Genomic DNA, 27,187 nt, shown 5'->3' on the forward strand with positions numbered 1-27,187 from the left:
TTTGGACTTCGGGCCCAAACAATGACACATCCTCAATCGTCCGATTCTAGATCTTACAGTTAATGATGATTGTGACATCCTTATATTAAAAATAAATTGTCTCATTATATATATTTCCTTGCCAATGTCATTCCACTGAATAGTAATTTTTTTTTTTTTTTTGGGTAATTACCATTGAATAGTAGTCCACCATGCTAAAATGACACTTGTTCCAAAGCAACGTTCAGAGACTTTTATCCTAAAAAAATCGAAAACTGGCCTTAAGCTAGAGTCATGGAGGTCCAAAATTTAAGAAGATTCTTCCAATATAAAGAAAGTTAAAACAAACAATAAGCTTTTTGGATTCGTAATTATGAATTATTATTACTTTAGAACCTCAAAAGACGAAAGATATGATTTAGCTTCACAATCTAATGATCAATTCATCATGCAAGAACACTTCAAATAAATTGCCTAATACATTACGACTAATCATCCGAATAAGAGCACAACAGTAAATCTACATAAAGGGCAATGATTTCATGTCACTGTATGCCAGTCGATTCAGTTTTTCATTCTGTATATTCAGTGACCCACTTACATGTCCTACTCCTAGGCCCCCATTTATTAAGCTAAAAGAAGGAAAAGTGGGTGATTGTATTGCATGAAAGATGAGTATCTATATCACTGCTTGAAAGTTGGGGGCTTTCTGATGTGTGTTGCTTGCTCAAAGGAATAGGCAATCTCAATCAACTTTGGCTCTGAACCCCTTAGGCCACCAAAACAAATTCCAAATGGCACACCTTCTTCGTCATAGCCGGCGGGCACAGTGATCCCAGGATAGCCTCCAATGGCTCGGCTGTTACCTGGAGTCATTATCGCATCTAGTTTCTTCTCTTTCATCACCTTTTTAAGACCATTTCTTGATAGATTTGCCAGATTAGACAGTGCATTCTTTGCTTCTCCGATATCAGTCTTGTTTAAATTTTGGGCCTTTATGAAAATCTCCTGCCCGTACTCTTTTATTCTTTCCTGTCCCAATCAAACATTCAGTTGTATACGTTGATTTTCTCATCAAGGATTTCCAAAGCCAATCTTTAGCATGCATACATAACAGCGAGCCCTCTCAAGTTGCAACCCAGTTAAAGTAATCAAGAGGAAATAGAAAGAACTTTGATAGAGTTCGATCATTAATTACCATTATGAGGACTGCCTATAATTAAGCCAAGATCATCTTTGCTACTTTAAAGTGGTAAATTTGCATTTTTAAGAGGGAAAATATCACTTTTCATGTCCAAGTCACCTCACAAAATCATCATGGAAGCTAAACCATTCAACTTGACATTAGAGGAATTACTTTTTATAAGTTTTATTTCACTCAAGGACATTTTTATATATTTATTTAAAAATACCCAAAATGGGATTGGAAGGCCTGAACATGTAAGTGGATTTTAATAGTTAGAAATTATAAAGTATCTGGACCCAAATGACATAAATACACCTTATTTGATTATACTCAAGAACTAAAAAGAAAAGTTTCTAATGAAAAAAAAATGATTTATCTATTGCTAACACCTAACAAAGAGGGTTATCACTTCGTTTTGATTAGACCCATTAATTAAAGAGTAACGACAATAGTAGCCCTCTTTTTTCAAACTTGGGAATGATTTTCATAAAAGCAATGTTTTCAGTTCCTGAACTTGAACAAGGTGGGTTATACCAGTCAGTTTCTCGGACCTCTTATTTCAAGTATAGAGACTAAATTACCCCTTTATATTTAGAGTTAGCAACCCATAAAAGTATATCCAAGAAAAAAAAGGATTGTATATAATAAGATTATTTATCTTTGGTACAAGAAGATCACAATTATTTATAGTCATTCAATGTGAAATCTGATAGCTTGGGTATGTCACAAAGTCCGAAAAAATTTCTTTTAAACTTTGAGCTTGGTCAAAAGAGTAAATGCAGCCACCCAATTTCACATCCAGTGGTTAAGATTAATTGTGACCCGCTTGTATTAAAAGCAATGGACTTATTATGTACTTATTATTAAAAGCAATGGACTTATTATATACTTTTCCGTTAAAAAAAAAAATTTAAGTTTTTGAGCAATTGAGGGTTAGTTCATTGGTCATTGGACGTATGCAATGTTGGCATGTGCTAACATTGCAAATACCCCTGCTTATTCTATTTTAGAAACCCTAAACAAGAGAATCTAACCTGACCCAACCAACCGATCAATTCCAGATCCAATGCCCTGGATTCGACTTGGGTCCTGGTTGGATCTAGGTCATTGACCCAGACCCGACATGATCCATTCATACTCCTACATTGGTGAGTCAAATTATCAAAATTTCTCTACTTATTTAGGCTTCTAAAAACATAGCAGGGACAAATTGTGCATTTTTAAACGATTCTTTTAGGATACCTCAATGAAGTAAAACTTATAAAGTAGGTATTCTACTCAAATTGTTGGGATTGCATTTTAAGAAGGATGTGGTATGCATAGGGTTGCAACCTTAAACAATCAAAGTGAGGTGCAACTCTAAATTTTTTCATAAGATATAATTTTTCCATAAAAAATTCTTATGATTAGCCTAATAATCCATTTTAATCTCTATTTATAGAATTTTAAACTCAAAAAATGGTTCAAATCAAGTAGATATAGAGATGCATGAAAATCTTAAAAATGGATGGTCCATATTATATAATGCAAGATGCACTATTTTTTGGACTTAAAATCTTTTTTCTTTTCCATATTCACATATCTTAATATTGAGATGATCAACTAGAGGGTTTTCCAATATTAGAACAGTCATTTCCGGTAGATTTTGTAGGTTGATCTTAATTTTACATTTTTAAGGTTGCAAACTTATATAGGCTCAAGTGGTTAGCAATTGATGTCAGCAATGCAGTAGTTTGAATTTAATTCCTATCACTTAATTTCCCAAAATAATATTCTACTCATATCGGAATAATGATTAAAATAATATTCTACTCATATCGGAATAATGATTATGTGAAACAACTTTAAATAAAAAATTTTACCACTAAAATTATGATCAAGAGATATGTTTGTGGCAATAAGCCATGGCCTAATTTGAAAGGTAAAATCAATTAATGAACTTAAGAATTTTACGATATCGGGTTTATTATCTTTTTTTTTTTTTTTTGTGCACATTTCAAAGGGTTTTTTTTCTTCGTTTTGGGAAAACTCTTGTAATTCCTCCCAATGTGAGAAATAAATGTGAGAAATAACCTTTCAATGTATTTCATTAATCAATAAGATTACAATGCAATTGTGTATTTATAGGGAGGGTACAACCAATACTTACTAAAACTATAGGATATAGTTTTTATAGAGATATATCATACAATTAGACACTGATATATCTCAATAACCAGTTGCCATATCTGTTATAGTTGTCATGTCTGTTCACACTCTCCCTCAAACTTGAGAGGATTTGAAAGGAATCATGGAGAGTTTGGAAACAAACTGTGAGAAAGAATGCAGGGGATGAGACTTAGTGAAGAAATCAGCGAGTTGTGCTGCGATGGTCACATATGATAAGAAAATTATGCCGGCGAGATATTCTTGTCGGACATAGTGGCAATCGACTTCAATATATTTGCACTCATAGAATTCCGGATTTTTAGAAATATAAATGGCACTCTTGTTGTCATAATAAAGTGGAATGCGAGTTGAGATAGTGACACTCATATCTACAAGCAGCCAACATAGCCAAACACTCTTGATGGTGGTTTATGTCATAGCTCGTATTCAGCTTCCGTAGTTAATTGAGCAGTGCGTTTTTGTTTCTTGCTTTTTTCAAGAGATAAGAGAATCACTGAGAAAAATGTAGAATCATGTGGTAGATATGCGATCACTCGGATTCCCTGCAAAATCACAGTCTGTATATGCCCAGAGCTCAAGAGAGGTAGAAGAGGAGAAGAATGAGGCTTGGTGATGGGTATCCCTAATATAACGATTGATACGTAAAACGACAGCGAGATGTATAGAATGCATGACACTTAAAAGCTGACAAACTATATGCACTACATAAGCAATATCAGGCCATGAAATGGTCAGATATATAAGTTTTTAAATCAGTTACCTATAAAAGGTTGGATCAGGAAGAGCTTCTTCATCTAGCCCGAAATTTGACATTGACTTCAAGAGGGGTATCAACTTTCTTTGTATCATTTTGGAGTCGATCTTGAGAAACAATCTATGAAGCATATTTTAGTTGTGACAACATATAGCCACGAGGAGAATTAGGCAACTTCTAGTCCAAGAAAATACTACAAGAAACCTAAATCTTTCATTTCAAAGGTGTTATTTAGCTTTTGTTTAATTTTATGAACGGTGCCCATATCATTACCAAAGATAATCATGTCGTTGACGTATAGTAACAAAAGAACTCGCCCTTCAGAAGTCTCAAATACAAAGAGTGTTGGATCATTATGACTTTATCGAAGTCCACCGAAAGAACTTCATTACAAAATTTCTCAAACCAAGCATGAGGTACGTGTTTGAGTCCATATAGGCCCATCGAAGTTTACACAAGCGTCTTTGTAAATCCACAACGGCAGGATGTAACTTCATATATACTTCCGAATCAAGATCACCATTGAGAAAAGCCTTTTTGACATCTAATTAATAGAGAGGTCATTGCTGAAAATAAGCTACTGAGATTAGTGTACGAACTGTAGTCATATGAGCAACAGGAGCAAAAGTTTATGTAAAGTCGATGCTATATTATTGATTAAAACCTTTTGCCACCAGGCAGGCTTTGTATCATTCTAGATTGTCATCTGCATTGATTTTAATTTTATATATCCATCGACAACCCACAATAGTTTTTCTTTTCGAGGGACGTGTCAAGTCCCAAGCATACATACGTTCGAGAGCATTCAACTCATTAGTCATTGCTTGTTGCCACTCAGGTTGACTGGCAACTTCTTTAAAAGTCTGGGGTTTAGAAAAATAATGAACAGAGATAAGGAATGTTTGATGCAGAGGTAAAAATGTTTCATAGTCAGCAAGTCAGGGAGGTGGAACAGATATCCGAGTGCTCTATCTAAGAGCAAGGAGAGGCAGAGAATCAGCAAGTGCAGGGTTTTAATCAGGACTGTCATTATGAGATGGTGGAGTGCCTTCTTGGACTTTAGAAGGAGGGACACGAGTGGAATGACCAGAGGAATTAGAAACAGAATCAGCGAAGGGTACCAAAACAAAAGGTGAGAGGGTGAGGTATTATTGTTATTGTCAAATAATAGAATGTGCTCAGAAAATAGTACATGTCGGGATACCCAAAGTCTGTTGGTCATAGGGTCATAACACCTATATCCTTTTTGATGATTAAGGTCATCAATAAAGCAACATTTGACCGTATTTGGAGATAACTTATCTCGCTAGGTTGGGGGTAACAAAACAAAGCAAGTGCAAACAAATACAAGTAGGAGGAAATAATCGGGTGGTCGTGTAAATAATTTTTGGAAAGGTGTTTCATCAGATAAAATAAAGAATAACATGATGTTGATGAGAAAGACTAATGTACGAACAGCTTTTGGCCAAAATTCTTTGGGGACAGATGTAGAAAAAAGAAGGAATCTTACAGTTTCTAAGATATGTCGATTTTTTCGTTCAACAACACCATTTTGTTATGGTGTATAAAGACAGGTTTTGTGGAGTTGAATGTTATGTTTAGCAAAAAAATGTTGAAGCAACCCACTGATATATTCCCCTCTAGAATCTAAGCGTATGGCCTTGATTTTAGCGAAAAATTGGGTTTCGACATATGAATAAAACTGAGTGAAGATTTTAAAAAATTTTGTGCAATTATTCATAAAGAAAACCTATGTATAACGAGTATGATTATCAATAAAGGTTACAAAATAGCGTGACCCTCATTTAGATAGAATAAGTGTAGGATCCTACACATCAGTATGAACAAGATTGAACATAAAAGGTGAAACATAAGTACTTCGAGAAAAAGGTAAATCATGAGACTTAGCGAATTTGCAAGTTGCACAGTGTTGGACAGCAGTAAAAAATTTGTTTCATAAGCACCAAGCACATTGCGGGAAAATAAAGACTGTAAACGAGAAGCAAAGATGTAACCAAGACGTTGATGCATAGAGATGTGTCATCAACAGTGGAAACAACAATGGCATATGCAGATAGTCCAGGTAGTACAAATTTCCAACTCTACTCCTAGTCCCCATCAATTGCCTTGACTGCCAATCCTGTATATAGTAAGAAGATATAGAAAAAACAGCATTACAATTTAAACTGGTAATATGACCAACATACAATAAATTCATGGCAAAAGAAAGAACATGGTAAACATTAGAAGCCTTTAAGTTACCAGAAGGGTCAGAGGTAAGAGATATAGAGCCCATTTTTTATACTTTCATAGTGGCTCCATCAGTAGCATAGATAGTATAAAAAAAGACTTACAATCAACTAGGAATAACTCATTGGAGGTCATATGATGATAAGCTCCTGAGTCGATCAGCCAAGAGGTAAAAACATAGTTACCTAAAACAGACGGATTGGGTTTAGATGCCAGGTGTGACTGGGAAAGCATAGACTGAACTTGTTCCAATGTAAATGTCATAGGTGGTGAAGCAGGAGTAGGACTGGGACCTCCCATTTGAGTTGGTGGGTACTTGATCAACGGTGTACTTATATCAACAACAGCAGCGAAGATGTGTTTCTTCTTGTTTGGGCAGGTGTACTTGATATGTCCCAGTTCTTTACTGTAGTTACATCGGAGAAATGTCATATTCTTGGGAGGGACATAATACGAATTGCGCTGATTTTGTTTAAGCACATGGGATCTATGAAGTCGGGTTGCCACAAAAACTGTTTCTCCTTTAAAACTTGAGTTAAGAGATTTGATCTTGGTTTCTTCTGCAATTAGCTCATAAAGACTTTGATTCAGGGTTAGAGAGAGAGTTTCTATGGACTAGGCCATTTCTGACACTCTCAAATTTTGGACGGAGTGCCATTAAGAATTCAATAACTTGAAATTCTTCTCGAGATTTGACAATTATTTAAACGCTACGACTATCTTCAATTATAGGTTCCATAAGTACGAGAGCATCCATATGTGTCTTTATGGAAGAGTACAAATTCTGAATGGATTGCTCTCCCTGTCTGAGGAAGCAAAGTTCCTAGACTAAGTGGTACTTGCGTGCCCAGTTAATCTGATCATAAATTTCCTTAAGAAATTTTCATGCTTCTCGAGCAGTTTTGAAAGTGCTTAGGTTGATCTTTGTATTACTTTCAGATGAACCCATCAACCATGCTATAATGCGAGCATTATTTATGCCCCATTCTTCAACTTTTCCTGGCTCAATAGGTTTTTTCTAGGTCCCATCTATGTATTCGCCGAGACCTTTTCCATGAATGTCATTCCGCATAAATGAGGCCCAAAAAGTTTAGTTGGTGCCATTGAGTTTAACTGGTACAATCTGAAAAGCCTTTGATTTTTTCGTTTGAAGGAAAACGCAAGAGAGAGAGAGAGGTGATTCTTAAGAGACAAAGGGGGGTCTCTCTTGACAGACACACCAAGAGGATCGAAAAAGAGAAATAAATATAAAGCTCTAAAAATTAGGGAAAAATAGGAGCAATTATTAAGTTTGTGGACTCTGTAATTTGATTTGTTCAAGAATTGAGCAAAAAAGAATGATTAAAATCGACACAAAAACATAACAAATAATTGAATGTGAAATGAAGCAGCCGAATGCAAGGTTTTACTCCATTGCCACAAGTCCAAGCATTGATGAGAGAGAAGAAATTTAGTGAATGCAAAAGACATTGCAATTAGAAGAGAAGACTTGAGATAGAGAAAGACAAGCAAAACTAGAGAGAAAGAGAGACATAGGCTTGGAGAGCTATTGAGAGACTGCAATTTAGAGAGAGGGAGAGGCTTGTTAAGGTAGTGAGAGAGATTCTGGAAGATCTAGAGGGACGAAAGTTTAGAGAGTGAGATGGGAAAGAAAGGATCGCAAGAAAGCCTGCACGTCAAGGATACCTATTACCTGCAACTTAAAGAGAGAGTTAGCAACTCAGAACTTGAGAGAGAGAGCCTGCAACTTAGAGAGAGAAAGTCAAGGATACATATTGCCTCCAACTTAGAGAGAGAAAGTCGGCAACTCAGAACATGAAAGAGAGAGCCTGCAACTTTAGAGAGAAAAAGTCGGCAACTCAGAACTTGAAAGAGAAAGCCTGCAACTTTAGAGAGAGAAAGTCGGCAACTCAGAGAGGAGTCAAATATTATGTAACTTTGGAGAGAGAAGAGGGAGAAGGCCTAGAATTTTAGAGAGAGAAAGTCGGGTCTGAGGAAGAGAGCCTATCTACCCAAGCATACGAATCAGTAGAATTAGGGTTTCTTTTTTTTGTTCGTTGTTTCTTTTAGAGAGAATGATACTTTCTTAGAGAGAGAAGGAATGATTAGAAGAAGATGGCAACCAGCATTGTTCTGTGGCGGAAGGATGTCTTCTTTTTTGCAGCAGAGGAAGTTCAAGAATCGGTTTATGTAATGGAATCAGTTTATGGGACGAAAACCTAATAAGAGAGGTCAGAGAGAAGGGATATACAAGAGAAATAAGAGAGGGATTAGAGAGATGAGGATAAAAAAGATATGAGATCTGAAATTAGAGAGGTCAGAGATAAAGATGAGAGAGATATGAGATCTGAGAGAGAGAGAGAGAAAGAAATTAGAGAGATCTGAGAGAGGAAAAGACCGAGAGAGAGAGATGAGAGAGAAAAGATCGAGAAAGAGATTTTTGGGGGCAGATAGATGTGAGAGAGATTAGAGGAAGACTAAGAGAGAGAATAGAGAGATCGTGAGAGAAAGTTTAGAGATAAAGAGAGAAAAGTACCAATTTAGAGAGAAGGAGTAGAGCACCAATGGCAGAGATTTCTGAGCCAAGGTGCTTACACAAAAAAGCAAATCAAAGAGAGACCAGAGAGATTGAGAACAGAGAACCTTGCTCTAATACCATGTGAGAAATAACATTTAGTGTATTTCATTAATCAATAAGATTACAATACAATTGTGTATTTATATAGAGGGTATAACCAATACTTACTAAAACTATAGGATACAGTTTCTATAGACGTACGTCATACAATTAGACACTGACAGATCTCAGTTACCAGTTGTCATATTTGTTGTAGTTGCCATGTCTGATCACAATAAAAACATATTTTCTTTTAAAACGTCAAATTAAAACCTTCCATTTTAATTTTCTCAAAATACCCACAACTTTTTTTTTTTTTTTTGAAAAACAACCCCAATATATTTTTGTGTAAACAATCACTACAAAAAGGGTAAACTCTAAAAAATAACAAGAGACACTCTCTCTTCAACACCATGACATCCGGGATAAATATTTGTAATATCTAAAAGAGGAAAATATATTTTCAAAGAAGTAAATTTTCATTAAAAATGAAGCAATATTTTGAAAAAATTAATATAAATATCTCTTTGTTTAGGCTATCTAAAAACTCTCTTAATTTTTAAAATTTTCAAACTTGTCCCTTTTTTTCTTTCTTTTGACTTTTAGCAAAATGCCTGCAATTTGGAACTTGGAGCTCCATGTGAAATTGTATAATATTTCTTAAATTAGGTCGCTGTATTAGGATAATTTTCTAGCTTTTTTTATATATCATACAGGTTGTATAATTTTTATTTTTATTTTGTATACTACCCCTCTATTATATGTGGGATTTTCTCCCACAAGTTCAACATATAAATATAAAAGGACAATATTTTCACATGGTATCGGAGTTTTGGCTAGTCTTGTGATACCACTCTTTTGAAATCAGTATTTGAATACCGGTAAATATTTAAATACCGCCTGTAATACCATCCTACAAAACCACCCTTCAAAAACGCCCTACTAAAACTACCCTCCTACGAAACTATCATGCAATACCACCTTGCAAAACCACTATGCAAAAACCACCTAAAATAGTCAGATCTGAACCTACCTACCATCTGAAACCACAAAACCACTAAAATAGCCAAATAAACCACCTATTTTTTGTTTTGTTTTTGTTTTTATCTTCTTGTCTCTCACGTTGTTGCCCGCTTGTTTTTTTTTTTTTTTTGCCAGTTTCTTTTGTTCTTGCTCTCTCTGTTTACTCCATCTCTCTTTTCTCCTTTTGTTGGCTTTTCTTTTATACCTGAATAAAAAAATGCACCTCTCTCTCTATTTTTGTTGGGCATCCTCTCGGTTACTTTTGTTGAGTATTCTCTTTCTCTTTATAAGGGCAAAAAGTGCACCTTGAGCAAGTGCACATCTAGGCTCCTTACTATTTCGAAAATCTTGCATTCATTTGATAGATGAAAGCCTCTTTATTTGGGTAATTTTTTGGTTACTTTTGTTGAGGTTCTTTATTAGTTTAGAAAAGGATGTGCTTTTTAAATTTTTTAAAGAGGCCTATTTTGTGAAGCTGTCACATTTGAAAAAAAAAAAAAGGAAGAAAGGAGGAGTTCCTTGTCCCTATTATTCACCCAACTACTTCCATGTTATTTCTTATCCAATCAAAGCTTGATCCCGTCATATAAGGTGAATTTGTGATAGTTCTTTTATCTGTTGCAATTAGAATCTTTTGCTAGTAATAGTTCAACAGCAGTGGCACTTACGCTGAAACAATTACAGTCATTGCTCTCACAATCACGTTCGTCAAAAGGAACTACATCTGCTTTTCCAGGTCATATTGTTTCACCTTCCTGGTTAATAGACTATGGTGCTTCTTGGCATATAACGGCTAATGAGTCTGTCCTAGTCAATTGCAAATCTTGTTTTGATACTATTCGCACTGCTAATAACAGCCCTATGAAAGTTTCTAAAGTTGGCTCAATTACTACATCATTTGATCCTTCTGGTAAATTGAATGGTTTTTCTATTTATCATGTTCCCTTTGTTGTTATGAATCTGCTTTTGTTGGTCAAATTACTCGTTCTAATTGCAATGTTGTGTTCACTTCCTTTGGATGTCATGTACAGGATCGACAGTTAGGGAAAACTGATTGGGACTGGGTGCAAAGTTGGTGATCTTTACCATCTTAATTTAAAAACTCCTACTGAGACCTTTTGCATGTGTTGTAATACCTAATAAAGTATATGTATGTCATTAATGTTAGAGTCATATTTCTACCTCTCGGTTAGAATTTTATTTTCTCGTGGTTTTATTAATTCTATTTCTTCTAGAGCATTATTTACTAATAAATACTGTGAGTCATGCAAACTCTCTAAAATACATGCGTTACCATTCACTCACAGTAATTTAATTTCTACTTCTATGTTTGATCTAGTACATAATGATGTCTGGAGACCAGCTCCTCTTATATCAAAGAGGAGGTCACGGTATTATGCCATTTCTATTAATGATCATACCAGATATACTTGGGTTTTCTTTACAAATAACTGCAATGAACTATATGACATTTTTGTCTGGTTCTATTCATACAATGAAACTCAATTTTCTACCAAAATCTAAGGCCTACAATCAAATTCTGATGGGGAGTATATTAGTGGGATGTTTCTAAAGTTTCTTTCTGACAAAAATAGTCGACATTAAAAATCTTGTCCATATACTATTGAACAAAATGGTAAAAACTGTAATATCTTAGAAGCTGCATGAGCTCTTCTTTTGTCAACCTTGATTCCAAATGAATTCAGGGCAGAAGTTGTTCGCACAACTATTTATCTAATTAATATTATCCCTTCTGTTACATTGCCTAGATATTCCCCTTTTGAATGACTATTTGCTCAACCCCTAGACCATTCTACTCTTCATGTTTTCTGTTGCACTTGCCTTGTTCTATTGCTTGCATATGAATGGGGTAAATTGTTTGCTAAAGCAATTAAATGTTGTTTCTTGGGTTATCCTGATCACCCAAAGGCCTATAGATATTATGACCCACTGAATAGGAAAATTTTGGTATCCCGACATGTGGTATTTTCTGAACATATGTATTTCCATTCCCCTCCAGCAGTTGATGGCTCCTCTTCCACTTCTTTTCTGGTCCCTTTCTCTGAAGATGTTTTTGATGCGTCTAGAACCTCACCTATACCTCCTACAGATGGTCTGGCTATAGAACAGTCAACTGCTACTGATGAACCACTTCAGGTACCTGTACCTACTGCTCATGTACATATGCCTTATGTCCGCCGTAGTAAGTATGTGTCTTACCTGCTCATTTTGTTGAGTATGAAACCTTTTTAACAAAGTATAAAGCCATTCTTGCTTTTGTTCATTCTTACTATAAGCCACGGACTTACAAGGAAGCTACCACACAACATTAATGGCGACATGCCATGATAGAAGAATTGATTGCCCTTGATATAATGCATACTTGGGATATTGTCCCTTTTCCTAAAGTAAAAGTGTCATTGGTTGCTGGTGGGTGCGCAAAATCAAAACTAAAGCTGATGGCAATATCGAGAGCTATAGGGCACAACCTATGGCTAAAGTTTATAATCAACAATTTGGAATTGATTTTATTGAAACCTTTATTCATGTTGCCCACATGACTATAATTCGCACTTTGATTATGTAGCTACTATATCAACTCGATGTCAAAAATGTGTTTCTTAATAGCGATCTTGTAAAAGAAATTTATATGAAGTTACCTCTTGGGGTTTTAGATCTTGACGATACCACAACACACACTCTATGGGCTTAAACAAGCTCCTCATACTTGGTTTGAAAATTTTAGTTACATTGTTGTCTCCGCATTTTTTAGACAGAGCTATCATGACCCTGCCATATTTGTCTCAGTCATACCCAGAGGATGTGTAATTCTCCTACTCATGTTGATGATATAATTATATTTGGGGATGATGAGGCCATGTAACAATCCTAAAATTAAAAAAAAAAAAAAAAAAAAAAAAAAAAAAAAGGAGAAAAGATGCTTTTAAATAGGTGATGGTCTGTTTGAGTATGATGGTCCTTGGGGACTATCACTATTTTCAAAAACTTTTACTTCGTTTAACTTTTGCTTGCCTGTTTTGCTTGCCTGCTTTTACCTCCTGCTGCTTGCAGCTGGCAACGTCCTTTAGCGGACGTGGTTTTCGTACGATAAAAGTCTGCTTTTAACGCGACACCTCAGGTATGAGGTAGAGCGTAAGAAAATAATATAATAATACGTTATAAGAATTTAAATAGGGGATGTGAGCACTCCCACCCTGAAACAAAATTTTGAGATCTCTCTCTCTGGTCGAAACACAGTGAACTTCTCTCTCGAACCGAATTTTTTATCGGAAGCTCCCTCTCAAATAATTGTGGGTAAGTGACATCGTCTTTCTGAAAAATAGTCTATTTTTAATAAATAGTGATATTTCCGTCTAGGATCTTTATTTTATCAGTTTTATGTGTAAGTGACCTCATTGTCTAGAAAAATAATCCATTCTTTTTAAAAATGAAATGAAATAATTATTTCTGCTTATTATCATGAATTTTAGGCGCGATAAATTTTATGCGCACGTGACCTCATTATCATGAAAAATAATCTTTTTAATAAAAATTGTGATATTTTATCTATGTTAGAAATTTTGAATGCTGTAAATTAGAAAAATAAATTTATTTATTTTTCTTGTTTATTGTTAGAAATAAATGTGATATTTCTGCTTTTAGTAAAATTGTGATATTTCTTTCTACTGTTTTGAATATTTAGACATTGTAAAATTCGTGTGCAAATAACTGTCGTATTATTTAAAAATTGACATTTTTACAATTTATTATAGTATTGTTGTGAAATGTTTATTTGCAAATTAACATCCCATAAATTGTGATAATTCTGTATTCTTGAATTTTTATAAGAGTTTTTCTATACATATTAAATTGGCAATTATGCTAGAATGCCTTTACAAACTGCTACCTTTCTAAATTTGAGCCCAAGATATTTGATTGGTTATTTTTGAAATGTTATATAGAGTGATTGTTATTACTGGTTTAAGTGAAATTCATATTAATGATTTTAGTGATATGTTGAGTACATGATATTGCTGCTTTCGAATGTTTAAAGAGATTTAGAAATAATTTAAGTATGCAAGTGGACTCATCCGGTTCGCCGGTGAGGTATAAGTGGACCTATCTGGGACGCCGGTAGGGATTAAGTGGACTCATCCGGTACGCCGGTGAGGTATAAGTGGACCTGCAGGGATTAAGTGGACCTATCTGAGACGCCGATAAGGATTCAGTGGACCCATCAGGACGCTGATGGGGTATATAGGTGACATACTTGGGACGCCAGTAGGGTATTTTGTGAAATCCTTTGAATTATGTACTGTCGTTAAAAGTGTTATAAGCATTTCAATTACTCGGATTATACTTAATTATGCAATTATTGAAAGTGAAATTGTTGATGCATTTCTATTAATAGATCTCATTTTGGAAAATATTGATATCTTTCAATCATGATTATTTTTAGGATTATGATGATCACTTACTGAGTAGCCAAACTCATCAAACTATGGTAAACATTTTTTCAGGATAACTACGGATTCATTTTGCGTGCTAGTCAAGATCAACCTTGGAAGATACTGTTGTTGTGCTAGCTTTCTTTACTTACTATGTAAGACCTCGCCACTGTAAATTTGTCCTATCAATAGATGTATATATGTTTTATCCGTCACATCTCAGGAATAACAGTACTGTAAATTCTTGGGGTGTGACAGGCCACCATTGATCTAATCAAGCAACACCTTAGTTAGCTTTCCAAGATGAAATATTTGGGATTCTTAAAATATTTTTTGGGCCTAGAAGTTGCTTATTCTCCTTGGGATATTTTCTTTCTCAACTCTCTGATATTGTTTCTCGAGTTCGTCTGGCTGTTGATACACCTATTGAGTTGAATGTTAAACTGTGCTCTACATATGGTGAGCTCCTTCTTGATCCTATATTTTATAGACAACTTGTTGGAAGCTTGATTTATCTAACTATCTCTCAGCCAGACATTGCTTATGTTTTTCATCTCGTTAGTCAATTCTTGAGTGCCCCTCGCTTTGTACACTTGACAGTCATTTTATGTATTATTTGTTATACTCGAGACATACTTGATTATGCTATGTTGTTCTCTTCATCCTCCACTCTTAAGCTTCGTGCTTACACTAATTCTGATATTGTGGGGGCCACTACCGATCGGAAGTCTACTACAAGTTTTTGTATTTTTCTTGGTGAATCCCTTATTTCTTGGTAGAGCAAGAAGCAAAAATGTATTGATCAGTCCACAATTGAAGCTGATTGTCGAGCCATAGCTCAAACAACGACATAGATTGTCTGGATTCATTGGTTATTAGCTGACTTGGGTGTGAAACCTTTTGCTTCTACTCCCTTTTATTATGATAGCAAGATTGCTATTTATATTACTAAGAACTCAGAATTTCATGAGCGCACCAAGCATATTGAAGTAGATTGTCATTTTGTTCGACATGAATATTTAGCTGGGACAATCTCTTTGCCATATATCTCATCCTCTGTACAACTTGCTGACTTCTTTACGAAGTTCCATAATGCTCATTCTCAAGCCTTGTTTTCAAACTCTCAATGGTTCGTTTTCAACCATCACGAGTTTGAGGGGGAGTGTGAAATTGTACAATATTTCCTTGATAAGGTAGGTTGTATTAAGATATTTTTTCTTGTTTTTTTTGTATATCATACAGGCTGTATAATTCTCTTTATTTTTTTGTTTACCACCTCTATATACATATATGGGATTTTCAACCACAAGTTCAACACAGAAATATAGAAATGCAATATTTTCATACTTCGAAGTGACTGCTTTGTTATTTTGCCTTCAGTTCCAAACCAATTTTTCTGTTTTAAAATATGATTTGGAACTCGGAGTTTGAAACAACAACTTTTGGCTAAGATTTCCGTTCAAAACTTTGTTGATAAGAAAGGTTGTTTGATACTCCAACTTCTAAATTGCCTACTACAAACAAAAAAAAGGCCATTCGCTGACAGATGAAATAAAATAGGTTGGGAGCATGGAGTATCAAACAATATAAATTTGGGTTTCGAATTCCAAGTTCTGAACTCATAATTTAACCAAAAAACTAACAAAATTGTTTAGCCTGCACCACTTCTGGTGTAGATCCTTAAAGTGCTCAATATTTTTACATATTTAGATACCCTTATCGTATAGTATATTAACCTTTTGCTTAGGGGTATTTCAAGTAATTAATCAAGGGTAAACTAGAAATTCTTAATAGAAACAAAAACATTCATTAACAATAGTGGACAATGACATCACCAATATGGTGTGTGACATCATCCACAAGATGCATTAATTGTTTTTATCTACTAATAGAATGCTACTTTTTTTATAAAATATCCATTCTACCCTTCTAAATGATCAATAATGCCTTTACTTGAAATTTTTGTATTACAATTCAAAAGTATTTTAGTGTCAAAAATATGTTGAGTACTTTAAGGGTCTACACCACCAAATGGTATCGCCTGACAAAACCAAAAACTAAAAGGGAAAAGTTTATATAAGGTAGCAACCTTAAAATGTAGACTCACAGATGCACCTCAAAAATCTATCGGAAAGGGTCTACACCACCAAATGGTATCGCCTGACAAAACCAAAAACTAAAAGGGAAAAGTTTATATAAGGTAGCAACCTTAAAATGTAGACTCACAGATGCACCTCAAAAAACTATCGGAAATGTTGTTTTAATGTTGGAAAAACCCTCTAATCAATCATATCGACATCGAGATCTATGAATATGAAAAAAAAAAAAAAAAGTTTTTGAGTCTCGGAAATAGTGCATCTTGCAACACATTATCTAGACCGTCCATTTTCAAGATTTTCATATATTTATAGATCTACTTGATTTTAACCATTTTTTAAATTTAAAATTTTCTAATTAGGTATGAAAATAGATTTTAAGATAATAATAAAAAAAAATTACAACAAAATTACATGTTATGATAAAATTTTAAGATGCGCCTTAATCAGATTGTTTAAGGTTGCAACCTGATAGAAACCTCAAACTAAAATAGCAGAGTTTTATTGTATTCTAAACAATTGGATTTTCTTGAAAGGCAGCCTTGTAACCTATTATTCTCTTTTCTTTTTCTCTTTATTGCCAATGGCCAACACACATTTAACATTGTTGTGAATCTTAACCAAAAGAACATGGGCATGAAAATAAGTATAGTTAGGAGGAAGTAGAGAAGAGATACCTCTTTTGAATGCCGTATGTTGAAGGCCATTACGTCTGCCAATGTCCTAACTGGCGATGTCACGAGCTCCGATAAGTATGCATTGAGGGCCTTCCTTGAACTCATATGCAAGTGCCACATCCTCCCCACTTTCATCAGGCTCCAAAATCACATTAATTTTTTGTATCTTGATGTTGTCTACCAAAATCGCTCCTTCTTGCCTATGTGTCATTTAATTCACAAAGTTAATCGGAAAAAGTTTATAAAAAGTGTCAACTTTAAACTGTACAAGTAAGGTTCACCTCATAATTCATCGGAAAAGTTGTTTCGTTAATAGAAAACCCTCCAATTAATCATCTCCACTTCAATATGTATGAATATGAAAGAAAAATTAAATTTCATGTATTAATAATAGTATATTTTTTAAAACATTATCTAGACCGTCCAATATGAAGCTATTTAAGTGTTCATATATTTGCTAGATCTGCAATATTTTTGGAGCTTTCAATTTTATAATTGGGGTGATAAATACATTTTAGGGCGATCATAAGAGTTTCAGCGCCTAAAATACATCTTATAATGAGATTTTGGGGTGCACTTTACTGTGATTGTTTAAAGTTGACACCTTATACAAACCTCATCCAAGTTAACTAAATATGATTTCTCAGTAAGGTAATTTCTAATGAGCACATATACTATGCTCCTGTAGGAGCATGTACTACACTTCTACTCCCTCTCTCAAAAAATATGCTTCTGAGGATTTTTCTGAATGAAATTTTGGGATCCACCTAAGAATCAATAGATGATTATTTACAAAAGTAAAAAAAGAAATAGGAAAAAAATTCAATCATTATTTTTTTTGGCAATGTGATCGTTTCCTTCAAAAATTTCACGGTCTTTGTTCAATCTTGAGCATTATTTTTTCCTAGTACATGGAGATTTCAATTGAGAAATTCTTGTTAAGATTAGTCAATGGGTTGAAGAGATTCCGCACCAAAAATTTAGAGCCCTAAAATTACTCCAATATTGGGTTTTACCCAAGGGAGTAATAAATGGACAATATACTGTTGCACGAGTATAAAATCTTTTGACATTTCTAATTAGATATTCCATGTTTTAATTTGTCTTCAAAAGTTTTATTGGAAAGAAAGATATAAAATTAAGAACGTAAAAAAATGGGGCACACAAAGTATTAAATAAATAGAGGAAAGGAAAATTTTGTTTTTCTAAGAAAGTGTAGATTCTTCTTACTTGCAAACTTGAGTGTCTAGGAGTTATTTCTCGTACTTACAGAGAAGTTGGTTGAACATGAATTCCAGAAAAAACCATCTAAGATAAAAATTTTCAAAATATTTATAAGAAATAATTTCTTGAACTTATTTATGTGCCATCATATCTTATTTGTAAAAATCGTAGTGGAGAATCAATAATGAAAGAAGGAAAAACATCGTATTATTTAATAACATGTTTGCTTTTTCTTCTCTCTCTTTTAATTTTTATATCAAGAAATATTATTTTGGGCTGTCAAAAAACTATATACACATAGAATGAGTGTAGAGGAGATCAACATGAATTAGTGTAGCGGAAATGAGGATGTTGAGATAAAAGAGCGACAAGACAAGAAGGGATAGAATTCGAAATGAATACATGCGAAAATTTTTAGAGAAAATTATAAAACCCTCAAAAATTAACATTTCTAAACATCTTACCTCTAATATTTCTTATATCACACCTTAAACCTCAACATTGCTTTTCTTTGTAGTTAACCCCCCAGTTAAAAAGTTAATAAAATTGAAACAAAAATATAATTTTCTTATCTCTTCCTCATGTACCCGCCCTCTCTCTCACTTTCTCTTTCTACCCGTCCTCTCTCTCACTCTCAACCCCCTCTCTATTCTCTCTCTCCACAAAGATGCATGCAGATCTAGAGCTTTTTTAATAGCATGCAGATCATAAATAAGAAATGGGTTTTGAAGAAGGGTGCAGTTTGCATACGGATGTATTCGTAGGTGTAGAGGTAAGGTGCACCTTCAAACTTTAACATGGTATATAATTTTGATGTAAAATGTTCTTAGAATTATTTCAAAATCTATTTTTATTTCTAATTATAAAATTTTAAATGTAAAAAATGTTCAAAAATCAAGTAGATCTATAAACATATGAAAATCTTGAAAATGGACGGTGTAGATAATATGTTGTAAAATGTACTATTTTTTAGATTTAAAATCTTTTTATTTTTCATAGTCATATATCTCGATGTCGAGATGATCAATCAAATGGTTTTACAACATTAAAACTACATTTTCCGATAGATTTTTGAGGGGCATCCGTAGTTCTACATTATAAGGTAGCATCCTCATATAAACTTTTTCCTTTGAAGAATGTCGTTTATACGCGAGCCAAATATGACATCCTGTGATCTGGGAGCTTCGATCTTCCAATTCTTTAATCTTTGTGTTTGTTTGGATCAATCGTGGAATCCCAAGATTTCACTGTGATTTTTTGATAAAAAAAGGAAAAACTAAACATGGTGTCTTCACTTGGTCTTTTAGAGCATTGAATTGAATCTTGGGCATAGCTTTGAAATGAATTGGGCTTTCTAGGGGTTGCCAGAGAAGACATCAAAAAAGTTGGAAAGTGATTGGATTGATGCATTTAGAGGAAGAGTCAAAGAAGATATCAAAATAGTTGGAAAGAGATTGGATTGAGGCATTTAGAGGGAATTTAGAGAGAGAAAGACAGAGGACGGGTGGAGAGAAGTAGAGAGAAAGTAAGAGAGACAGATTACGCGATTAAAGGAAAAGAGTAAAAAAAAGGGAGGAGAATGAAAAAGGGCAACTTTGTCCCAGAATGCATTAACTATTTGACTGGGATAAATATAAGAAAAAATAGTATTAAAGTTTAGGGTATAATACAAGAAACATGTTTTTATACTTCACCTACAACATAGAAGATCTATACTTCTCCTTCCATCCAGCAGTCCAATTTTGATCAAGAGAGCCACTCACCATTTGATAATTAGATCCGTCGTCTCAAAGTATTTTATTTTTAGGTTTTTTATACAATTTATATGAATATAAAATTTGTACGTGTCATCTTCTCATTGGGGCGTACCTATAAAAAATATTGAAAATAATTTTTCAATCAAATATAATGACCAAAATACCCCTTGAAACTTTTAGGGGTATTTTGGTCATTTTATTATATTGAAATATTTTTTTAAAATATTTTTCGCTAGTGCGCGTTTAATAGAGGATTGGACGTATAAATTTTTGTGTCAAAATAGTTTATAGAAAAAACATTAAAAATAAAATAGTTTAGAGACATGACATTGTTATTGGGTCAATCTTAGCCCTCCATTCAGAATGGATGGTTGGATAAGGGGAAGTATATAAGTTTTATGGTGTAGGGGAAGTATATAAAGCTTGCCCATAATACAAAGAGTATTGGAGGATCGGATATGTAGAAAGTTGATTTTGGGAGGGTATATATAATTTTTCTAAAAATTTATGTTTAGCTAAGAATAGGCGATAAGATGAGAGAGAGTAGTATTAGGTGGGCTGGCCATGTATGACGCATACCTAATACAACACCTGTTAGGATGTGCGCGTTAGATCAAATAGAAGGCTTGCAAAGGGCAAGTGGTAGGCCCAAAAAGACATAGTTAAAAGTAGTGAGAAAAGATACGAGATTTATAGTCTCATTGTGGATAATAGCCCTTAATAGAGCATAATGACGTAAGAAAATTTTTGTAGCCGATCCTAATTAGTTGAAAAAATCCTTAACAATGATGATAATCAAATAATATTATTTTCACAACTAGGATTTCAAAATTCTAAATTCCTCCAGCCGAATCCCATGACCATAACTTATAAGACCAAAGAAATTCAAAATGGCTAGTTTGATGAATACCTTAATGTTTGAAAATGAGCTTCAAAAGTCTGAGCTTCCACTGAGTTCTTCGGGAAATCCAAAAAAAGCTTGCCCAATCTTTTCCCTTTAAGACCTTTTGCTTTGAGGAATTGGTTATAACCGCCAACTGGTATGAACTTTGATGCGGCTCCTGTGGCCTTCTTGTCTCTCCAATCGAAGCCCACGATCTCATCCAACACGCAATACCGCATCTGATAAGGTCCTACAAATTGGCCTGCCATTTTTCTTCATATTAATGCTATGCATTCACTGATATATTTCTTGATCAGTGATTCTAAGGGGCAAGTTAGCTGCGCAGCATTCCTAGCACTGTTTTTATATATTGTATCTTCTTTACATTTGTTCTTACCTGTGTAGCAAGACAGCCAGGTCCACTTCGAGTGGGCCGAGTAACTAGGCCACGCCCTGTGGGTGAGACGAGTTCTGCCCAAGTGGGTTGTAAATTATGTGTATATTGTTTACATAGTATTAATTTGTCCATTGTAAGATCAAATATAGCCCAAATAGCCACTTGGGTAGCATGCAGGTTTATCCCCCGAAGTGGTGGGTTGGAACCAATGTTGTCATCTTTGCTTCACTCAACTGAAGTCCTCGGATTTGCCCCACCAGAGAAGCGAACCGAATAGCGAAGAGTATATTAAGAATAGGAAAAATATCTCTATACACCCTATTTTTAAGTTTCTTTTCACAATAGACTCAAAGTTTTAAAAGTTATCTTGAGGCAAAAAATTTGTAAATTTTATTTCTTGTAACCCCTGAGTTAATTTAAACATGATATTTTAGGCCAAACAAATCTTAAAAGACATGTTTTTTTTAAAAAACTATCTCTCAAACTTCTAGAGAAAGTTAAGGGCTTCATGGAGGTGTGAAGATACCAGGCGGAGAGAGAAATGTGTTTAGAGAAACATGAGAGGAGAGAGAGAGTGATAGATGCAAGAAGAGAGAAAAAGCGATAAATTTAGGGTATATAAGTGAAAAAAGAAATGATTGGTATAAAAAAAATGTCTTTTTCACATTCATTTAGATTAAAAACTAGGTTTAAAGTTACCAAAATGTTAAAAGAGATATTTTAAAACTTTAAGTTTATCAAGATATGAAAGCGAAAATGGAAGATACGTACATATTTTCCCTTAACAATACTCTCGTGTCTTAAAATTTACCTAAACAACGTAAAATATGAAACCTTACGGATAGTAAGAAGTACAAAACCAAACTACTGCCGTACATATTTTGACATGTATAAAGTACAAAAAAACAATACAACTCTACATACTTTGACAGGGGTCAAACGAAAAAGGTATTGATATTTTTTAGATTTGAAAGAACTATTTAAGCACTTTTCATATTTTTTAAACTTAAAAGAACTATTCAAGTACTTTCCAATGTTTTTACTACTATGCTCTTAATTCCAAGGTATTAAAAAAATAAATTTAAAATTAGTAGCATTAAAAAATATTTTTATTATTTTTATTTATTATTAAATATAGTAATAAATTTATATATTATTACTTTTTTATTTTTACAAATTAAAATATACATTTCTATTTCTTTTAAAATTTAAAAATAATCCAAAATCTTCCTCCAAATCAACTACCAAATGTTTTATTTTATAGACCAAACTGAAGCGGGCTTGAAAACGAATCTAACAACATTAGTTGGAAACCCCTCAAACCCCATTCCTTCATTGTTTGTCGGACAAACTTGTTTAATTAGCATACGTATTACCAAAGTGTTCATAGTCTGTATAAAAGTAAAATGAGTTTTTTTTTTCTTTTTTTTAAGAAGACATGAGTTAGGAAGCTCGTGAAAATTGAACCCAATATATAAGGTAAAGAGGTACCCTTAGAGCAGCCGCCCAACCAACGCATTATTTAATGCCTTATGTGAGAAACCAGGAGGTTATTCAATTCTATTAGTTCATTTTGTCTTTATTTGTTTTAAACTCGAAATGAATTGGACGAGTTATTTAGACCCACCCGAGTAACTCTTCTCGAGTAAGGGCCAAGTACCTTGGTCAAAATATATACCAAGCTAACTTTTAAAAATCATCCCAGGCTAGCTTTTAAAAATCATACCTCGTTTTTCAGTAGACTGATTCTTACAAAAGACATACCAAACTAATTTTTCATGATTTTCAAATGTAATATTACTATCATAAAAGCATACTTTAACAGGTGAAAGTGAAATTCTACTCTATACATTTTTTAATATGTTATCTAGGTGTATATTATGTATTTTATAGGAGCATCGCAATGGTTATCCATCAAGATGAAGTAAGGAATAGTTCATCTGGTGGGAATGATCCCTATATGGTTGGCAACCAGTTTGGCTTGGGGCAAGTCCAGCCTTGGCTTTGCCCTGACCCAAACCTGGCCCATTGGGGTTGGCTTGGCTGGCTAAAAACAAATTAAAAATAAAACAAATTAAAGAAAAAACAAGAAAAGGAAGAGGGCCGGGCTAGGCCAAACTGGGCTGGCACTAGCCCTAGCCTAGTCTGGCCCTCGGGCCACAGTTTGTGGCCCAAGCCCTACGTCTTCAGGGCCCAAGCGCAGGCCCTGCAGGCTGGGCCAAAAACAAATGAAAAAAAACCGAAGAAAAAACAAGAAACAAATAAAAGGGCCAGGTCAAACTGGGCCGGCACCGGTCCTAATAGTTTATAGAATATGGTCTCCCTTAATTATATTTTATGCCCATTCCACTGCTGGTTGGTGCTATGAAATAACTATCTCAATCAAGAGAACTTTTACCCAACGCTATCTTGTTTTGGGGATATGGGGATTACACCAGCTCTACTGGTGAGACCAAGAGTGGGTTTGATCCGAACTACGCCGTTGGCACTGGAGGGACAATGGCTGGAGCCATCTGTTTCCGTGCCCTAGGTCATCGTTGCTAGGTTCGGGGCCACACCCACAGCTGACCCAATGCTTGACCCACATGCGGCGGATAGGACGTATGGGTTGTGAAAAAGAGGGTTATTATTTAGTAATAAGGATCCAATGCAGCAAGCACATTCACATTATAAGTGCTCCATAAAGAATAGGTGTGTACTGTCAACCAGCTAATCTACTTTCCAAGTTGGCATGGCCAAGCTTGTAATAAACTTGGTAAAAGGATGAGGCTTCTATAAGACCTAGGTTTCATAAAAAATAAAATAAAGCCTCACCTTAGATCTTCATCTGGAAGCACTTTCGGTAACGGAAATTTCTATGATGGTTCTAAAATCAATTTCCAACACCTACAACAAAATTTGAAACTAAAAAAATAATACAGATATTGTGGATCTATGAACCCTTCTTTTAGGTCAAAGTGGACAATCTAGATAATTTGTTACAATCATTATTTTTAGAGCTTGAAATATTATTTTTTTTCCACAATTTTTATGTTTAAGATAAGAGGATCGATATAAAGGTTTTCTAGTGCTTGAATTATAATTTTCGACAAGTTATGAGGTGAGGCTTAACTTATTTTAATAGGCCATTTTTATTGATTAAAAAACATCTTAAGTTAGAAAGAATTAGATAATAATAGTAAGAATAAACAAATTTAGATAAAATAAATAGGGATTATTATAAGACCATCTATTTTATGGGATAATATGGTCCCAAGTCGCTACTAATCCTGGCCATCATATATAAAAGGGAGAGGTTTGTACAAGGTGTCAACCCTAAACAATCTCATGTAAGGTGCTCATTAAAAGATGCATTTTCGGTGCCGAAGCTCTTTATGCTGGCCTAGAAATCTATTTTTCACCCTTATTATAAAACTGAAAGCTCCAAAAAAGGTGTAGATCTAGCATATTAGTGAACACACTAAACTCTTGACAATAGATAGTCTAAAAATATGTTACAAAATTACTATTTTTAATACTTAATTTTTTTTTTTTCATATTCATATATATCGAGGTCGAGATAATTAATTGGAGGGTCTTCTAGTGACAAAACAACCTTTCCCGATGGGTTTTTGAGGTGAACCTTATTTATACGGTATAAGATTGACACCTTATATAAACTTTTTCAATATGAAATTAGACAACTTAAAATATGTCACATAGAGTTCGAAAAAATTATTTTCTAGAAGTATTCAAAGCTACACAAAAGAAATACCTCAACTTTTATTGAATCTATAGAAAGACTTATTTTCTATTTGATTTCTCAATTCACAACATTGTGCAATTCACATTCCATTAGCTAGTATATTAGGCCTAGGCTTTATGAAAACAAAATAAAGCCTCACCTCAAATCCTCATCCAGAAAGCACTTCTGGTGACAAAAATATATAATGGCTCTAAAATCAATTTCTGACGCTGACACTAAAATATGAAACTCAAAAAGTAGAATCGATCTTGCAGATCTGTGAACACTTATTTTTAAAGCAAAATGGATAGCCTAGAAAATATGTTATTATACACTATTTTTAGAGCTTAAAATTCTCGTTTTTTTCACAACCATAATGTTTAAGTCAAGATGATCAATGTAAAGGTTTTTCAACGCTTGACTTGCAATTTTCGATAAGTTATGAGGTGAGGATTTACTTAATTTGATAAGGCTGCAGCCCCTATCAAACTATTTTCCTACAAATAATTTGAAAAGAATATATGCTCTCGTGAGAAAAAATGCGTAGCTTAGAAAATTATTGGGCCCAAAAATTTTGGGGATTTGACCTGCTCAAACTAACAACAAATGAGGAACCCAAAAGAGAGAGAAGTTCAATATTCACCTTAGAACCGCATGAAAATAATTACATCACGGAAAGAAATCCCAAACGAATTCGGTGGAGCTCCATTCAAGAATACAAAATAATGGCTTCTATACGATACACAAGCGAGGTTTAAAACTCGGCCATTTTCGATCCGCATCATCCATTTGGATGGGAATCGATTAGAATCGAATAGGTTTTGCATGGTATAGTTCTCGGAATGATTCCCCAAAAAACTCCCCCTCTTATAAATTTTTCCTTTCTTTAAGCTTGCTTAATGGTTCTTTAGGTCCCTTTCAATCCCCACTGCATAAACGCGTAAGTTTTATTTTTATGCTATTTTATTTTTTTATTGTTTATTTTTTATAACCAATTAGATGTATCCGGACCCGATGCAAATTGCTAATTCACCAATCCAATATGGACTTGTAGGTGAACAAGCCGTTTCCTTCGTTCCGAGTTTTAAAACACTGACACAAACCTTGGATATGCTTTTGAACATAGCCCTTTCTCTCTTGGTTTTGGATAGGAATAATTTGGTGCAGTAAAGTCACTTTTTGAAATTGGAAGGCACATGGCTAGTACAATGACATTGTACCAGTTTTTGCTATTTTCAATCTTGCCCCATGATAGAAATACTCCAAATTAGGCTGATTTACAGAGTAGTAATTAGGGCAGAATTTTTTTTTTGTAAATTAAGAGAGAGCTCACCCTAAAGGAAGGTCATTTAATTTGCCTAAAAAGAGAAGTGTCCAAATTAAGTGGCTATATGCCAACTATTAATTTTGTTTTATTTTTTATTTAAATAATATATTTATCCAAATTTTAGGGTATATTTTTATTTTTATAAAATATAACTAAATTAAAATAATTAAAATAAAAAATAACTAAAATTCTCCTAAATTTATTTTAATCAATACTTTTTATTCTATATATATATATATATATATATATATATAGGTTAGATTCATATAATTTTTTAATAAAAAGTAAAGATAAAAAATAAAAATTAATTTTGACAACCCATAAAAACGTGCTTGTGACTGTTAGACACCATACCAACTCTTTCCAAAAACAGAGAGAAATGAGAGATTTATGGATAAAATTTCATAGGGGAGCAATATTTTCTTTGGAGACAAGAGGCAAAAAGAACATGAGAGAAGCACTTATAGGGGAAAAATGTCATGCGACATGCTTATATGTCAGAGAGATTAATGGAACAGCGTTTAAAGCTACTTAGACTCGGACGCCTACCTTGAGACACCTGTCAGCTGGTATCTAATTGAATATGTAGTCTTTTTTTATTAAAAATTTGTCGCCGGATCGGTAATCGTTGATCTAGACATAGAATCGGTTCCCAACAAGCCCATTGCTTATTGGA

General features: G+C 34.0%; 1 pseudogene across 1 annotated transcript in view; it reads right to left on the bottom strand.

Moving 5' to 3' along the window:
- Positions 1 to 571: 571 nt before the first annotated feature.
- Positions 572 to 27,187, bottom strand: part of LOC148780593 (putative amidase At4g34880) — a 38,238-nt pseudogene continuing 11,622 nt past the window's right edge. The window contains exons 5-8 of the transcript XR_016040196.1: positions 23,859 to 24,070; positions 21,091 to 21,325; positions 17,200 to 17,399; positions 572 to 1,011 (exon numbers count right to left, since the gene is read on the bottom strand). The product of XR_016040196.1 is annotated as a putative amidase At4g34880 (transcript). The remainder of the gene's footprint in view (positions 1,012 to 17,199; positions 17,400 to 21,090; positions 21,326 to 23,858; positions 24,071 to 27,187) is intronic.

Source organism: Amborella trichopoda, chromosome 9 (assembly GCF_054954075.1).
Source record: "Amborella trichopoda isolate Santa Cruz 75 chromosome 9, AtrichopodaSantaCruz75HAP2 v2.0, whole genome shotgun sequence".
NCBI lineage: Eukaryota > Viridiplantae > Streptophyta > Magnoliopsida > Amborellales > Amborellaceae > Amborella > Amborella trichopoda.